This window comes from Carlito syrichta, unplaced genomic scaffold (assembly GCF_000164805.1).
Source record: "Carlito syrichta isolate Samal-C Ts95f unplaced genomic scaffold, Tarsius_syrichta-2.0.1 Scaffold308941, whole genome shotgun sequence".
NCBI lineage: Eukaryota > Metazoa > Chordata > Mammalia > Primates > Tarsiidae > Carlito > Carlito syrichta.
In genome coordinates, this window is record NW_007253037.1 from 574,306 (window position 1) to 593,053 (window position 18,748).

An 18,748-nucleotide genomic window follows, 5' to 3' on the forward strand; every position below is an offset into this window, starting at 1 on the left:
GAGGCAGCCATGTCTGTAAATCATGTCCTAGTAACTACGCTACCAGACCCAGGGGCACCAGAGTTGCCAGATGACCCCAAATACACAGAAGAAGACTTAAATTGGATCAAACGCCAACCTATGGTACAATACTTGCATGACTGGTGGAGGGCAGCGAACTGCAGTGTAGTCTTACCAGAAAAATTAGGACAACAGCTCCTCATGAAAATACCCAGAAGTACTCATATGGGAACAAAAAAACTGGGAGACTTGATACAACATGCTAAAATAACCATCAAAGACTCGCGATCTAAAATTGAACAGATTGTGGCCAAGTACTACGCTTGTCAAGTAACAAATGCCTCTTCACACAAATCCAACCCGGGAACCAGACTCTGAGGTAACAGGCCAGGAGCGTACTGGGAGGTAGACTTCACCAAGATAAAACCAGGAAAATATGGTTACAAGTATTTACTGGTGTTTATAGACACTTTTTCAGGCTGGATTGAAGCATTTCCTACAAAACATGAAACGGCACCAATAGTGGTAAAGAAACTCCTGGAGGACATCATGCCAAGGTATGGTTTCCCCGTTCGAATAGGGTCAGACAATGGACCAGGTTTTGTTTCTAAGGTAACACAGGGAATAATAGCTCAGGTTCTTGGGGAAGATTGGAAGTTACACTGTGCATACAGGCCCCAAAGTTCAGGACAGGTAGAATGCATGAATAGAACGTTAAAAGAGACCTTGACTAAATTAGCCCTGGAGACTGGCGGGGACTGGGTGGCTCTCCTCCTCTTTGCCCTTTATCGGGTGCACAATTCTCCCCATAAAATGGGCCTCACACCCTTTGAAATCCTGTTTGGCATTCCCCCACCTATTGTTCCAAATTTAAAACCTGAAGTACTTGCTGAATTTGATGACCAACAACTCCTTTTTTCCTTGCAAGCACGGCAAAAAGCACAAGAGCCAGTGTAGCCTGCATTAAAGGCCCTCTACGAAACCAGGCCACCCCTGGAACCACACTACTACCACCTGGGTGACTGGGTGTATGTCCGTAGACATCAACACCAGACGCTCCAGCCACGTTGAAAAGGACCCTACGTCATAATCCTGACCATGCCCACTGTGCTCAAAGTGGACGGAATCGTCCCGTGGGTCCACTACACCCACGCCCGGCCGGCAGACCCCTTTGCTGTGTTGGAAGTCTACGTACCAGACTGGAAAAGCATGCCAGACAAGGACAATCCCCTAAAGCTAAGATTGTGCTGCTCTCACTTACCCCCATAATGCTAATATTATGTATATCGTGTTTTCTATGTAGTGTCATAGCCTACCCAAACCCACACCCGCCCCAAAATCTAACATGGCAGGTTATAGACCTCTCCACTAATGACATCATCTGGCAGGCTTCAAAAGTAGCCCCCCCAACACATGGTTCCCAACCATGACCAGGGACTTAACACAGTTCTACCATACCGCCACCATACAATGGAAATTAACCCATGGAGGCACTGACGGAAGGTACTAGTATTTTTATGTGTGCCTGGGGCATGACAAAGATAAGAACTGTAGAGATGTCACTGAGTACTATTGCCCCAGCTGTTCCTGTGTCCCACAGGGTTCATAAATTGGAGCCCTGCTAAGTCCAATGATTTGATAAAGGTACAGAGGGCAGGTACACTCAACATCCATCAAAGATGTAATCCTACCCAGGGGCAGCGCTGCAACCCCATAACTATAAGCTTTACTGAAAAGGGCAGAAAAGCTCAAGGCTGGGAAATAGGAAAAACGTGGGGACTCAGATTGTACAACCTGCAGCACGCAGGGTATACGGATCCCAGAAGTTCCTTTATGATTAACCTCTCCAACCCCCAGTCAAAAAACCCTCAGCATGGGACCAAATCCAGCTCTAGCACCTAAACACAGTCCAGTTGTTATACCAAACCTCAGGCCCCGGACCACTGCATCCACCCCCTTAGCTACTGCTTATACAGATTCTGAAGCCACTACAGTTGTCCCCGACTCCATAGGGGCCAATATACTTATCTCTGACTCCACCCCACCCCCACCGGTACTGTACCAACATCCTCTCTGGCACTTGCTAAATCAAGCCTACCTGTTTCTTAACGCAACCAAGCCAGAATTCACTTAGTCAGGCTGGTTATGTTATAGCATTCAGCCCCCCTTTATGAAGGAACTGCAGTAATGGGAAACTATACAACCAAGCATGATTCCAATTCTTGTAGATGGCAGCCAGCAACCCAGGGACTCACTTTCCAGTCGGTAACAGGCCAAGGATTATGCATAGGCCGCCCTGCACCAGAGTTTCAGTCCCTATGCAACATTACGCTACCTGTATCTAGCCTAGATTGCCACCTACCCCCTGAAAGTAGCTGGTGGGCCTGTTCTACAGGTTTAACCCCTTGCTTCCACAGGCAGGTCCTAAATCAGACCCAACAAGGCTTCTGTGTGCTAGTCCAATTACTTCCAAAAATTCTCTACCACTCTGATGAAGACATACTCCGGTGGTTCAGCACAGAAGCCCACCGGAGAAATAAAAGAGAACCGATCACTAACATTTCCCTGGCGGTCCTCTTTGGGCTTGGACTAACAGGAGCAGGGACAGGTATTGCCTCCCTAGCCACACAGAGCCACCAATATAATAGCCTTGGGGCGGCCATAGACCTAGACATTGAAAGAATTGAAGCGTCCATCTCCCATCTCCAGGAATCCCTAATGTCCCTATCCTAGGTAGTCCTACAGAACCCTAGAGGTCTAGACTTATTATTCCTACAGAAGGGTGGAACATGTGCCGCCTTGGGGGAGGAATGTTGTTTCTACACAGACCACTCGGGCGTTGTCAAGGAGTCCATGGCCAAAGTAAGGGAAGGATTGGCTAAACGGAAAAAAGAATGAGAACAACAACAAAGTTGGTTCGAAACCTGGTTTAACCACTCCCCCTGGCTAACTACTCCAGTATCCACCTTAGCTGGCCCCCTAATCATTTTGCTTCTCCTTCTCACCTTTGGGCCATGCATGGTTAACAAACTTGTAGCCTTTGCCAAGGACCGGATCAGCACCGTACAACTTATGGTGCTCAGGTAGCAGTACCAGCCGGTAGGTGCCCACACTCAGAGCACTTGTATAGACCCATGACTGGGTGCCTTTTTCAGGTTCCTCTGAGAGGGGGAAATGAGGAGCTCAAGGGCCATCTAGTTCATAATTGCGTGATAAAACTTGTTTTAAGTATAGGTTGAAGCTTATTCTGAATGTATATTGAAACTTGTTTTTAAAACTCCGATGTATGCTTGCTTTCCCGCCCAAGCCCAGTAGTCTACTTTCGGTAAACAAGTTCACATACCAAAAGAAAACCGCGGAGTCACGGTGCAGACCCCCTGGCCCCATTTCCTGCTCCACTCCCCTAGTGATCTCACATTCCAGATGTCCCAGCCGGTTCCACCCAGCCCGCCTGACCGTTGATGCTCAGCCGCGGTCAGCCGCGACCCGCGACCATACAAACCAACCAATCCCAAACGCCCCGTACCCAGTAGGAGAAATGACCCAATCATGTGCGAACAAGTTGAAAGTTCTTTCCCCTCCCTTGTAACTGTGTATATAAGCTGCTTGCTGCGCGGGGTCGGGGCTCTCGTTCCGGTACCGCTGCGCCGGTTACGGACGTGAGCCCAGACTCGAGCCTGAATACAGACCCTCGTGTGATTTGCATCGGAGCTGGCTCTTTGGGGGTCTCTCGGATTCAGGATTCGGGTACAACACCAGCCCTAGGCAAATGGGGAGAAGGAGCCCGAAAAGAGACTGAGAAGAAGGGGCCACCGATGGAGAAGGTGAATGTTTCCAGAAATAAAATTACCGTTGTGTAAATAGTTACTGTAGAACAGACTAAATTGAGAACACCACAGTGTCCTTTGGATGTGGGAATGCAAAGGTTTCGGATAAGCCTCGGCCAAAAGCAAAATCCCCAAAACCTAAAAGAGAAATTGTGGTGAGCTTGCCGTGTTATTGATAAGCTGTGGGATGAAGGGTGATACATGTAGAAATCTGGGTGTGAGAACAATGCAGGAGAATCTGTTCTGAGCCTTCTGATCATCACAGTGTCTTGCCTAGGGCCCGGCAGAGATGTGCAGTGAGCAATTTAGTACGATCTGCTGAATCGTACCAAGGCGAAGTCCAGTTTCTCACATTAATTTCTTTAAAGTATTAGTGCACAGGTTGTTACCCAAAACAATGTGTCATTTAATTCAAATAACCTTGATCGAACCTTTATTGTGTAAATAACACTTATTCCAGCCACTACTACAGGATACTATTTTTATTTCATGTGACCTTGAGAATCTGGGTTAAAGAGGAAGTCTCCTTTTGTTGAAGAAGGTCATCTAATAACAGAAGTGTAATTGCCAGTTAAATACGTTATGAACCGAAGACTCGTAACACTGCTGACCTTTGGCAGACCCCATGTTCTTCCTGATGAGAAAGGAGGAGAAGCTACTGCGGGAATTCACATGAACACCTGGATGCCTAGACTTCGTGTTTAGCATGGAAGCTGTCGTCTTTCCTACTCGGCTTTTCCAGTTGGTTCTCTCAGGGGGACAGGGAGGACTTTGCGTCTCTGGCAGTGTTTCGGCAGAATTCCATTCCAGACAGGGCCCTTTCCAAGTGGAAACGCAGCTCCTGGAGGGGATCGTGCAATTTCCTTAAAAGGTGCATCTAAACTCGCGAATACGGATGCTTTTACAAAGAGTTGCGAGTGAAAAGGTCACCCACCGCAGCATTAAATGCCTGTGCCTGACCTTTCCTTTTTGTTCCAAATTATCCTGTGATTGTACAGCGCAGTTCAGCAGCACGAAAAGCAGTCACGGGGAGCCTCTTAGAACTCCTGCGGAGGGCGTCTTACCTGGTGCTACAGCAGCAGGTAGATGCATTTGATGTTTTTAATCTACATTTTATTTGGCCTTACCACTGGGAAATGAAATACTAGAAATGCAATTTGCTGAAAGATTATTTTATTTGAGCTTGTAGTCATGGTACGTATATAAATACCTTTCTTTTAGGGGGAAAAATAACGTGGGCAGTGAGAAGAGACTTTTCACCAAGCCCCTAGATTGGTTTAGTTGCCCTAGATTCTGATGTTAACTGCCCTATTATTGACAAAGTAAAGTTAGAAAGTCTTAAAATGATCTCTAAAACTTTATTCTAAAAGTTTCTTTACCAGTTCATTTAATCTGAAAGTCTCCAACCTTTCCTGATTCTTCCTTGTACCCTTGTTATGTTTCTTGAGCCCCATGAGAACCTGACTCAGGCCACACTGGATAAAGATAAAAATCACCCTTCCAAGATTTTGTGATTGAAATAAAACTCAAGAAATAGGTATGAAAACATCGTTCTTTGAAATAAGACTCAAGAAATAGGCACGAAAACATTATTCTTTGAAATAAAACTCAAGAAATAGGCATGAAAACATCATTCAACTTCTAATTCCTAGTTTCTCTTGTTAAAGAATGCAGAATGTATTATTAGAGTATAAAGAAGTTTTCTTTGACTTATATTTGCTTTTAACCTATATTACTTCTCGAGGATAATGATTTTAGCAGATTCACTCTCAGTTGTATACAAGGAATAGAGACAGAGAGCATTAAAGCTGGTTTTATAGAGGTACCAGTTAGATGGTTGTATATCAAACCTCCCCAAAACTTAATGACTGAAAACAGCCAGTATTAACAGTCTGATGACTCTGGATTGGCTCAGTTGGGTCTGGCTGATCTAAGATTGCCTCACTAACGTGTGTCTGAGCTCCCAGCTTGAAGTCTGGGACATCTCAGCTGGTGAGCCTGGGCTCATTGAGGTTGTGGGAGAAAGGTTTCCTGCAGCCAGAGAGTGCAAGTGACAATAATGTGCAATCATGTCCCACAGGCCAAAGAGAACATGTTCAGACAACATGAACAACCTTAGAGCCAGTATGGGAAGGTCCTTCACAAAAACATAAAGACAAGAAAGAAAATAAAGATGCCATTTTGAAATTATTCTACCATAATAAGGGAGGAAATTAAGATTCGGAAACTAGTTCTTGCTGTGTATGTGCAGGGTAGAACATAGAAAGTTTTAGTGTTCTCTACTACTTTGGTATGACTATAACTACCAATAATATATTATATTGTTTTATTATTTTTATTTTTTTATTTTTTTGAGTTGGAGTCTCACTCTGTCGCCCAGACTGGAGTGCAGTGGCTGCTCCCGGCCACCGCAGCCTCGACCTGCTGGACTCCAACTCAAAAAAATAAATAAATAAATAAATAAAAATAAATAAATAGGTGGGAGGAGGATGTCGAATGCTCCCGACACAAAAAAAAGATAAATATTTGGGATGATGAATATGTAAATTATCCTAATCTGATCAAGGTACATTGCGCTTATCAAAGCATCACCCAAATATGTACAATTATTATGTTAACTTTAAACTTTTTTGTTACAAAAGGAAAGAAAAGGAAAATTGGTATTTATGGAGGGCTCTACAATTAGTCTCAAAATAGTCCACAGTGTTTTGTTGTGAAACCTATAAAAGCTTTGTTTTTGGAGATGATAGATTCAAGAATCAGGGGAAATACTAAAATGAATTTCTGTTAAAATCACTAAACTCTGCTTGAAGCAGTCAAATAATATGTAAACAAATGGATATGGCTCTTTACTGATAAAATTTTATTTACAAAAAGATGGTGGATCAGATTTTGCCTGCCTACCGTGGTTTGTCAACCCTTGCCACAAGTGCCTATTCCTATAACTATTGCTACACAAGACATCGTCAAAACTTTGTGATTAATCACAACAACGTCTTACAGTTTGAGTGAGTAAGGAATTGAGGAGGATGCTCGTGAATTCTGGCTTAAAAGTCCTTCTGTAATTGCAATGTCTGGAGCTGTTGCCCTCAGAGGCTGCCTGTTGGCATGAACTAGTGTAGGCTCCCTTTCACCATGGCAGCCCTGGTGGTGTCGAACTGCTAGCGTGCCAGTTTAGGGTGTGCTGATGTGTCTTTTATGATCTAGCCTTGAATGTCACGTAGCAACACTTCTACCACGTTCTAAAGAACAAGAATGAGACTGCATCTTGATAGGGAAGTGGTAGAGGAGTATGTGGAATTAAAGGAAATGTCACTGCCATCTTTAAAAAATGCAATCATCATAGGCCGGGCTCGGTGGCTCAGCCTGTAATCCCGCGCCTTTGGGAGGCCGAGGTGAGTGAATTGCCTGAGCCTGCGTGTTCAAGACCCGCCTGGGCAGCGAGGCCTCATCTCTACAATAAATCAAAAAAATCAACCGGGCGTGGTAGCACGCGCCTGTAGTTCCAACTCCTTGGAAGGCTGAGGCAGAAGAATCCCCGGAGCCCAGCAGGTCGAGACTGCGGGGGGCCGAAAGCGGCCACTGCACTCTGGTCTGGGAGACAGAGTGAGACTCCAACTCAAAAAAATAAATAAATAAATAATAATAAATGCAATCATCACACACCAACACACACCAAGCAATGGCATGTTTTCTCACGGTAATCAAAGGCAAACAGATGAGAAAGCTAATCCGGAAACCTACCAGACCACGTGAAGGGAAGAGTACACGTTTTGCATTCAAAAAGGTTTAATTCTACCCTGGGTACTTAAACCATTTATGTATTCATTATCCCAAACCAATTAGGTGCCAGGTTTAAATAAGTATTTTTGCACATTGCTTAATCATTTTGATTCTGATATCTTCTGGTAAAATGATACTGTATCAATAATTCATTGGGTTTTTCCTAAGTGTTAAAAATTTAGAAGATAATAGACCTCATACAGTTCCTAGCACTAGAAGGCCTTCAGTAAATGGTAGTTATGCTTATTAATATAATCATCCATACCAACCGTAATGTTTAAAAAAAAAAGTCTATTAGATGATCCAGCTATTTGAATTTGGGTTGATAGCGAAAAAATCTAAAAAAAAAAAATCTTACTGTTGAGTCAGAGGAGGAGAGCAGATTGATTTGGTTTCAAACCCTGGTCTGCCTCAAACATAAGAAAGAAATGCTAATTGCCTGGCACAAAGGAATCACTTTTTAAAATTGGCTATCTTTCCTTTATGCAGTGGAGACAACATATCTGAATTAGAAGAGACCTTTCCAAGTGGAGCCAGTAACAGTTATAAATATCAGACTATTTTTAAAAACACATCTCAGGGTGGTTACATTTTACAAAGGGTAAGCGCTTCTCAATCTCAAACAGCATTCTAATTAAAGCTTGTAAAGTACCTTTACATATAAACAACAATCTAAACGCTATGTAATGAGAGCAGTAATAATAGCATATACATTAAACGGAAGAAATGAAAAATGTTTATAAGACATAAAAGAATATGTGAAATTTTACTGCATCCAAAAAAGGTTTCAATAGCATTTCCTTAATATATGTATTATAATAATTCTACAAAAAATAAATTAAAATCACTTCTCATCTCTAAGCTGATGGTGCTATAATTTATGTCTCTAGCACTGTATCTTTAGATAGGTTCATATTCCCAAATCCTCATTTACTCACTGATTCTAAGACATGAATACTTCAATATTCTCCTGATTTGTCAACTCAAGAAAACCAAAACTAAACTCATAATTAGTTTATAAAGGACTCACATCCATAACCCTTTAGATTCCTCTATATTTCTTTTTGGTAGAATATATATTCAAACTAGACAATTTGTAAGCGTCTTCAATTCTTCCCACATCTTTGTTTCCAAAATCCAACGAGTCACCGAGATCAACAAAGTCTGCCTCCCTTTGACGGTCTATAAAATGGTATGTCAGTGACACTGATTATTGAGAGTTTTTAACATACATAGGCATTAACATTTTTCCAAAAGCATTTTCTGCATTGATGAAAATTAAATAGAATTTTGTTTCTTCAATCTATTAATAATAGATTTCCTAATATTGAATCACTCTTAAGATTCTAGAAGAAATCCTACTTTGTCATGATGTATAAAATATTTAGTGCGCTGTTGGCTTTGTCTTTATTAAGAATTTGCAAAAGTGTTCAAAAGTGAAATCACATTTTAGTTTTCTTTTTTTGGTGCTTGCTCATATTTGGAAGTATATTATTATTATTATATTCTATTATATTCACAGGATAAAATGATTTTGAATGCTTTCCTTTACCTCTTATTTTTAAAAAATGGCAAATAATTTGAACGATTTCACCGGAGCTGTCTGATCATCAAAGGATTGTAGAATTCCCTGTGGAATAATTTGGGTCTAGGGCTGCAACTGTGTGACTTCATATAGGGTAACTTTCTGTCTCTACAGAGTCAAATTTTAGAAAGTCCTATTCTTTTTGTGTTTACTTGATTAAGACTTTTTTAAAAATTTTTTTTATGTTTTAAACTTTTTTTTTTTTTTTTTTGAGTTGGAGTCTCACTCTGTCGCCCAGACTGAAGTGCAGTGGCTGCTCCCAGCCACCGCAGCCTGGACCTGCTGGGCTCCGGCGATCCTTCCGCCTCAGCCTTCCGAGTAGCTGGAACTACAGGCGTGCGCTACCACGCCTGGCTGATTTTTTGATTTATTGTAGAGATGAGGTCTCACCAAGTTGCCCAGGCGGGTCTCGAACCCACGGGTTCAGGCAATCCACTCACCTCAGCCTTCCAAAGGCACGGGATTACAGGCTGAGCCACCGAGCCCGGCTCAAGACTTTATATTTATCTAAATACAATCATGCCATCTACACTAAAATGATTTTTAATATTTTCTCTGCTTTCATGGTTATTTTCTTGAGCAGATCTTATTTGCTTATAGTATTTGAACTTTTTCTTGATTAATTTGGATCATGGTTTTTGTCTATTTTGTTTATTTATTTCAAAAAGCATCTTTTGGTTTTCAATATAAATTCCACTGTTATTTTCATCTTGTATGTTCATGTGATACTTGTATTTTATTTTTTATTTCTGAATTGAAATTAGTAATTATTTTCTAACATTTTTAGACTTTCTTTTCAATCTTCCTTTCTCCTTTCTTTCTTTTTTCTTTTTTTTAACTTTTCTTCGAATCCTAATTTACTTTGTTTTTCTGTAACTCCTATTATTTCCTTCATTTTATTCAGCTGGTTTTGAAATATTCATCTGTGACCATGCCACCCTGAATGCTCCCAATCTCATCTGAAATATTAAAGTTTTCATTTATCTTTTCAAATTGCTTTTATTATCTGTAGGAGAGTTACCCTTTTTTTTCTTATGATAATTTTGAATGGAATTTGACAGAATACTGTCTGAAAATCATTTAAATTACATAAGTTTTCCTGCATATTTAGGAAGAAGTGGACCAAGATAACTTTTCTAGCTTAACATCTTTAAATCTCCCTCTTTTGTAGTTTTCATGAAGTGATAAAAAAATGATCTGCTTCCTTCCTCATGTCTTACACTCTTAGGAGGTTCTTTTGCATCTGTTATTTCTCTTGTGCTAGGTTTATTTGATTGCTAATTAGGGGATTTGCAAGCTGTCGGGTTGGGGCAAATCTCTGGTCTTTTCTCCACTCCCTCCCGCCGTTTCAAATACCATGAGTATTGTGTAGCCATGGGTAGTCTGCCCTCATCCACTCTTACTTTGGCGTTTATGGGAATACCTTTTCATAGAGTGTTTTGGTTTTTTTTGTAATGCGATCTGCAGTTTTTTGTTCTTGATTTACTGGTTTCTCCATTAATTTAACGAAGATCAGATTCACAGAGATCCAGAATTACTCGGCTGCCACTGTCTGCTTAGAATTCTCCTCTCTCTCTCCCCTAAACTTTCTTCTTTAGGTTGTGGTTCAAGATAGAAACACTGGTGTAATTCTAAGTGAATTACTACTATCTAGATGTTATGACAGTACCCTTCCTTCCTCCTTCCCTCAGAGTTTACCTTTGAAGCTAAAAGCGGAGTCAAGTTTTTCAACTTTCCTTGAACCATATGGATTGTGAGAACGAATGGTAAAAACAAACAAATCTCAGTTCCATAAAGAAAACCTAAAGGGGTAAACATGTTGAGTGTAGTAACCTATATTCTTTTACTAGGGAATTCTGGGATAATCTTGCTTTAGTGAGTCAAGGGTTTTGCCTTTTGCCATTTTTCTTCACTTGTCAATAGAAGAGCAAGATTTAGGCCAGTGTTTTTCAATGGAATATTTTAAACAATTTACGATATGAGGCATGAATTATTATTTGATGTTTACTTTTTTGTACTTTTTCATAAGAATTTTCCCAGGAATGATACTGTGTAGTAACTCTCTATGCTGAAAAGAGGGGAGTAAACAGTTAGGAAGGCCCCTCCCTCAAAACCCAGAATTTATTAAAAAATTGTGTATTTATTCTTACATGTTGAAACTTCAGTCACCTTCAAAGTACTTTCCATTTGATGTAATGCACCTATTGAGATGTTTTTTCCACTACTCAAAAGTGTTTGGACTTGTTGATTTTGATGCCTGTAGTGCTTCTGCCATTTTTTGGTTTCACCTTTTTCACATGGGCAAAATGTTTCCCTTTGAGTGCTTTTTTTCATCAGAGAAAACAAAACAAAGCAAGAGCCACTTGGAGCTGGCTCTATTGGGTGAATAGGAAGGGTAGGGAATTAGAGTCGTGCTGACTTTGATAAAAAATTATGGCCCCTCAGCTTGGTGTGGGCAGGTACACTCGTAGATCACCCATCATGAAATGGGCAAATGTGTCGAAAGAATCTAAAAAAAAAAATTTTTTTTTTCACTGAAGCCAAATGCAGCCTCTCACAAGACTAGCTCGGACCCTAATGTCGATGGGTTCCTAGAAGACTTACTTAGCAATGACAGCCTGTACAACAAGGTGGACACTGCCAGGCATCTCTGGGGAAGCATCAGCCAGACCATGGAACCGCATGGATTTTTTTGTCCACTGTTCTTGTAAACCTTGACCAGAAATCTGAGAAGCATATGTGAGTGATAGATTATTATATTTTAATATTATTTTGAGAAAATAATAGACATATCAGAAAAATTTACTTTGTGTTTCATATAAAACCTATTCATTTGGTTTTTAAACTGATGAGAAGAGAATTTTCTCGAACTTTGACCTAAAGTGAATGTCTATTATAAGAGACAAGTAATCAGACAAATACTTAGGAACTCCAGCATTACATTAAAAGGCCATAAATTAAAAAGTGCACAGTCTGTGAAGTCACCAATATAGTATTAATTAAATGATATGTATAATAAATGCAATTGTATCTATGTACACAATATATATTTACATATATATTTACACACAAATAATAAATACCTAATTTGCTAGCTGCTTAGAGAGCAAATAGAGTAAAATGTGGTACTAATAAATACATGAGAAGGTCTCTATTTCCAGACATCAAATATTATTTATGCTACTTATATAGGTGATAAAATCAGGTTCAAATATGAGTTTATATATTTTCTTCTTCCTCACTTTCTATACTTTGGACAATTTTAGAAGAATATATATATTGATTAGTATAAGAATATATATCTAAATGACTGTCTTGCTGGTAAGATTATAAGCAATGCCTTTATTTAAGCTTTACTACCTTTTAATTCAATGAATATATTGTTTGTACATTTTGTGCATGTGCCTCAGCAATCTATGTGTGTGTGTGTGTGTGTGTGTGTGTGTGTGTATATATATATATTTTTTTTTTTTTGTCTCCCAGACTAGAGTGCAGTGGCACATTCAAAGACGTCCAACCTCAACCTGCTGGGCTCAGGTTATCCTTCTGCCTCAGCCTTTCAAGTAACTGGAACCACAGGCACACACCATAGCAACCAGTTAATTTTTTTATTTATTGTAGAGATGAAGTTTTGTCAAGTTGCCCGGGGTGGTCTCAAACCCCTGAGCTCTGGCAATCCTCTTGCCTCTGCCTCCCAAAGTGCAGGGAAGATTACAGGTGTGAGCCACAATGCCCATCTTTTCGTTAGTTTGTTTTAATCCTAATCTCACTGATTCTTTCTTGGCTTAAATGTCTTTGATTAATTTGGAAGTATCAGCATATGTATTATAAACAAATATCCTAGCCAACAAATAAGTTTAACCAAAGCTTCTTTCTCTCTAGCTATCACTGTTATTTGGTTGAGTTCAATGAGGATTGTTGATTGCTATGTTTGATAGTTACCCCTTTCTCCTGGACATAAACCTGGTAAGCACCACATCTCACACTCACATCGACTTCCCATAGCTTTAACTGCCACAGCCATGTCTCAGCATACATCACCCTACTTCATCCACGGGGTATCAATATGCATCTGATGCCATCATCTCCTCCTTGGAGATGCCATTATGTCTGATGGGCAATACTTTTTACATTCTTCTAGGCACCATCACCCAGGCACTGGTGTAGTTGTGTGGCCTATGGCTAAAAACAATGGTATGACGTTGTGTGTTTGTGTGTGTTGTGATCTGCTGCTGCAGACTTTCATAAGCAGTTCTTGCTTCTTTGAAAATTTCATTGATTTTGGCAAAACAGTTTTTGTAGTTCTAATATTGTGCCCCATCACCTTTATAACACAGACAAGTGCAGAGTCAAGTTGTGAGGCACACAGAAAAAAGAAAAGCCTCTATTCTTCTTTGATTTCTGAGGCTGTTCATAAGTCAAACTCCTTCTTTGTCAAAATGGCATCTTCTTACAGGATACTCTCGGTAAATGAACTTTGGTTGGCTATTACTCCATCTTCTCTTCATGACTCCTCTCTTTCACCACATGTACCTTGGACGTATACCAGACCCAACTTAGATTTAACCTGGTTTTCTCAGTGTGTGTTGTTAATGCAAAATAAATAATTGATAAAAGTGAAAAGGTTTTATCAACTAATTTCTCCATATGTTACCTTATATTATGAGCATATTTTATGACTTTTGACATGCCTTGCATTTATCAACCTCTGTGCATGTGCTTGAGTGGTTTCCTTTACCAAAACTATTTTTCTTTTCTTTATTCTCCAAATTGCACCTGCCCTTCCACATGAAATTCACATTTCATATTAGCCCCATGAACTCAGGGATCATGTCTTACCTATGAAAGCATCTACCTGCAACAAGTGCTCAATTCATATATTTTACAAATAAATGTATTATCCATTACGATGTGCAACTTATTCACTACACATTTTGAAACACACTAATATAATTTATTTTCTTAACTTATATTCAGCTTGGCAAAACTGTGAAAATTCAGCCGATTATCCAAATTCACTTGTAACATATGCATTGTATTGACAAGAAGTTTGGAAATTTTGAATTCACATTCTTCTCACATAAATAATTTTATTCATTAATTTATATTGTTATTTTAAGCAAAACAAAAAAATAAATCTTTATTTAACAGCACATCTCATTATAAGCTTTTTTTCATATTCATCAAAACAAATAAAATTAGTTTGAGATTTTTGAATACAATTAAATATAACACATTTAACTGGAGAAACAAATATTGAAACTCTAACTTCTATGTGTGTAACTAAGTAACTCTTATTAGGAAAATGGTAAAAGTCTTATATCATAAAGAAACAAAAGAGAAATAATAGGTTATAAAGTATTCAAATAAACATCATGGAGTTAAAGAAGTATAAAGTTTTGAAATTTTGCTAAAGAAAGCTTACAAATTCACTTTTTGTATTTAAACTCTTGAATTTTGTAGATTTCTCCTTTAAAGCTACAGGGTAAAATTTGGTTAGAAATTCAAATGAAAAAAATTTCATTTGAAAGTCAATTGTGTAAAATGTTACATGAATCAATACATGGCATATAATTTGTCTGCACTCACATACTTTTGTTATGACAAACACTAAGTGCCTGAATCAACTTGGAGATGTTAGTGCCCTGTTTTGGTCTTTTAGAATAGTAGACATCCCCTAAAGTCCCACAGGGAAGTAGATTCCCACTAGATTACAGATAGCCACCTCTCCATCCCATGGCAGAGTGAAGATCACAGGTGAGTAGGAGTGGTGGTCAACAGCAAAGGTGATGGTTGAAGCGTGGTGAACAAAGACATGGCTATCCCACAAGACAATCTGCCTCTTCAAACTATAAATTTAATTTCCAGAGCGTCCAAAGAAAGAAAACCAAGTAACTCCTGAACAATAGAATGGAATTGTTTATAAAATCCCAAAGCAAGATATAAAACATTGCGCTAATGCCTTATTTTTTGAATCAGCATAAAAATTGCAAAATTTTGATCAAAATGGAAACCCAAAACGCCACCAACATTATGAATACCACCAACAACAATGATAAAACTGTAGGCACAATTAGTCATCTCCTCGCTTCTCTGGATAGGGATAACACCACACCACCTGGGAACTGCGTCACATGTACTCTGTCTTTCATTTATGTGGGCCTTTATGGGGACTCTTAGCTAGCCCTGGTGCTATCCTCCACACAATGCCATCACTTAATAGTTTCATGTTTGCAGGCTCATATATTGATACATTGCTTTGGGTGAGCTCATATTGTATGCTTTAATATGATGATTAAATCATATTTTAATTTAGCATAAGACTATAATACCAAAATAATAAATGTGAATAATTCAAAATTAATATCTGGAAACTCTGAAAGAGCCTATGAACCATCAACAGTCATATGAAACTTCCTTTTAATGACAGGACCATCAACCTAATGAGGCTGGTTTGCCCCAGTCACCTGCTCTGAAATTCAAAGCACCTTCAGGAGTTAAGGTTGTACCAATGAATTAAAAAATGCCCTTTCATCTTCTAAAATGTATACTGTGTCTACAACTGCTCACTATTATTTAACTGCATTGTGAAATACTGTATTTTAAGAGTATTTTTAAATTTTAACTTGTAACATAACTTCAATACTTTTCTCGATGATGTCCACTCATTTCTTTATAATCTCCTAACTGAAAAATAAGTTCAGAGTGAGGAAACAGAGCAATGTGACCACCACGAAAGCCCTGATGAATATTAACTGAATTAATAGAAATTTCGTATTTAGAATGGAAGTGGATATATAGTTTGTTATTGAGCAGTCCTTTAATCAGACTGGATGTAAACATGCTACTCATTCATACCAAAAGATGCATTAAGCGCCTACTATTTACCACTCCATTCCCAGCAGCTATATCAGCAAAAAATAAACAAATAAGGTAAAATTATTGACTTGTGAATGTAACGTTCTAGTATGACAACAGGCAATGCACAACGAACATTTAAAAAAGGGGTGTTTTACACTTTTCAGAGGTGATAAGAAACAAAATAGTTCATGTCGAAAAGGGTCATGGGATTGGGAATTCAGAACGATAGTGAGAGTCAGGCTACTTATTAAAATAAGAAGCAGTCAAGGCGATCATTCTTAGAGAAGGGCATCAAAACAGACACTTGCAGGGGAAAGTCAGTTGTGTTTCTCTGAGGAAACAGCACTGCAGGCAGAGCTACAGCTGGGCCAACACAGTAAGGTAGGAGTGTCCCCAGCATGCTCGAGAAACAGCAAGGGAGACGTGTAGCACAGTGCAACAAGAACAGAATGAGCCAAAGCAGGAGTGGGAAAAGAAAACCTGTAGAGCAGGACAATAACGGGGCAGGTGAAAAGGTACAGTTTTACAGAGTTTGGACAGAAAAATGACGTTATTCAACTTATTATACTTGGGATAAGGCATTCTGGTTAATGGTGGAGATTGGCTGTAAGGGAAAGATGAAAAGCAGAGAAGAACTGGCTGGCTTTTGCACTTTGGGTAGGATATGCACATGCAGACGCTGGAAAATGCAAGAAAGACTGTCATCCCTATCCGCCTCAACTTTCCTCACTCCTTGCATTTAATATTTGGCTTTATCATGTTCATATCGGGCATATCTGCAAACTTCTTTCTGTTCTCATTTTGTTTTGCTTCTTTCTTGGTTTATGGCCTCATTATCTTTTTAAAAATTTATCAGAATTTACCAAGCCAATGTCTATGTAGAGACATTCTCGTTATTTCCAGCCTTTGGGTCATATAGACAATGCTAAGGTAAGCATTCTTATACATACATATTTGCAAATAAGTGTTAACATATCTGTAGAATATACCTGTTAAGGTGGAAATTATAATTTAAAGTATATGTGAGTTACGGTTTTATGTGTATGTCTTCTCTTTTGCTTTATGAATTTATGAAAGCAACAAACTCTTATCATCTCAGTTTCTGTGGGTCAAGAATTTTAGAATGTCTGTAGTTCAGGAATTGACATGAGGCAACAGTCAAGATGTCGGCCAGAGCTGTAGTCATCGATGATTTGACTAGGACTGGAGGAACTGCCTCAAGCATAATTTGCTAATATGGCTGTAAGACAGGAGGTCACCGTTCCTCCCACACTGCCCTTCCAAGTAGACTGATTCAGCATTATCAACTAGATATCCTGGTGCAAGCAATCCCAAACAGAAGCTGCAGTGCTATTTACGACACAAGTAGTCTCCATCCCTGGAGCTCTTCTTTTCTTTTTGAAGACCCAGATTTCTAGTTCATTCATTTTCCATCGGCCTAAAAGAAGTTCTTTAGCTCACGGTTTTGTTTTTGTTTTTGAAGCTAAGGTCTTCTGGTAACAAGTTCTTTAAGCTTTTTTTATGTCTAAAAAAGTTCTTATTTCACCTTTATTTTTTAAAGATCTTTTCACTGAATATTGAATTCCAACTTGACAGTACTTTCTTTCAGTATTTAAAAGCTAGTATTCCCCTATTTTTTAGTTGCATTGTTTTCAACAGCAAATCTGTATTTGCCCATATCTTTATCCCTTTATATATAACATGCCTTTTTTTCTATGATAGATTTAATAATTGGTTTTAAACAATTTTATTTTGCTGTGATTTTCTTCATGTTTTTGAGCTTCTGGTGTTTTTGAGCTACTTAACTTTACGAACACATGAAATGCAATTACAGTAACTTTTAAAAGTGTCATTGTCTTTTACGTCTAACATCTGCATCTGCTCTCTGTTTGTTTCAATTGATTAATCTTTATTCTTATTATGGGTTGTATTTTCTTGCTTCTTTTTATGCCTAATAATCTTTAATTTTATGCCAGACTGTGATTTTAACAAATTGAGTGCTGGATATTTTTGTCTTCCTATTAGTTTTGAGTCTACTTTCTGAAATGCTTCAACTTACTTGGAAAGAGCTGGATCTTTCGGTTTTGCTTGTACAGTCTGTTTTGTGAGATTGGAGCAGTGCTCAGTCTAGGGAAATGTATTCCCTGTGACTGAGGCAAGGTTCTTCTGTATGCTCTACCCAGTGGCCTTTGAATCAGGAGATTTTCCAGTCTACTGTATGGAAACCGACACCATGCATGACACTGGGTCACATGGGATGCTCTTTCCGGTAATTCATCTAAGTGTATCTTGTTCTGGTCTCAGAGAGTCTCACACGTATACAAGCATTTCTCACCTAAATATGTAATGAGGGGGACTCTGAGATCGCTGAAGTTTTCTCTTTATAAAGCACTCTCTTCTTTGCGTTCTCTTCTGAAAAACCTAATGCTTTGATCTGTTTGGAGTTTCAACTTTTATTCTCAACTTTGACTGTGTTTCCCCTCCCTGCACTATGACCTACCTGGAAACTCTCAATGCATTAGGCTGGAACAATCATACAGTTCATTTCATTTATTTTTCTCCTCTCAGTGATCACTTTCCTTCATTGTCTTAAAGCCATTGTCCTTTAAAATGTGGTTTGTAGCCGGGCTCGGTGGCTCAGCCTGTCATCCCGCGCCTTGGGAGGCTGAGGTGAGTGGATTGCCTGAGCCCG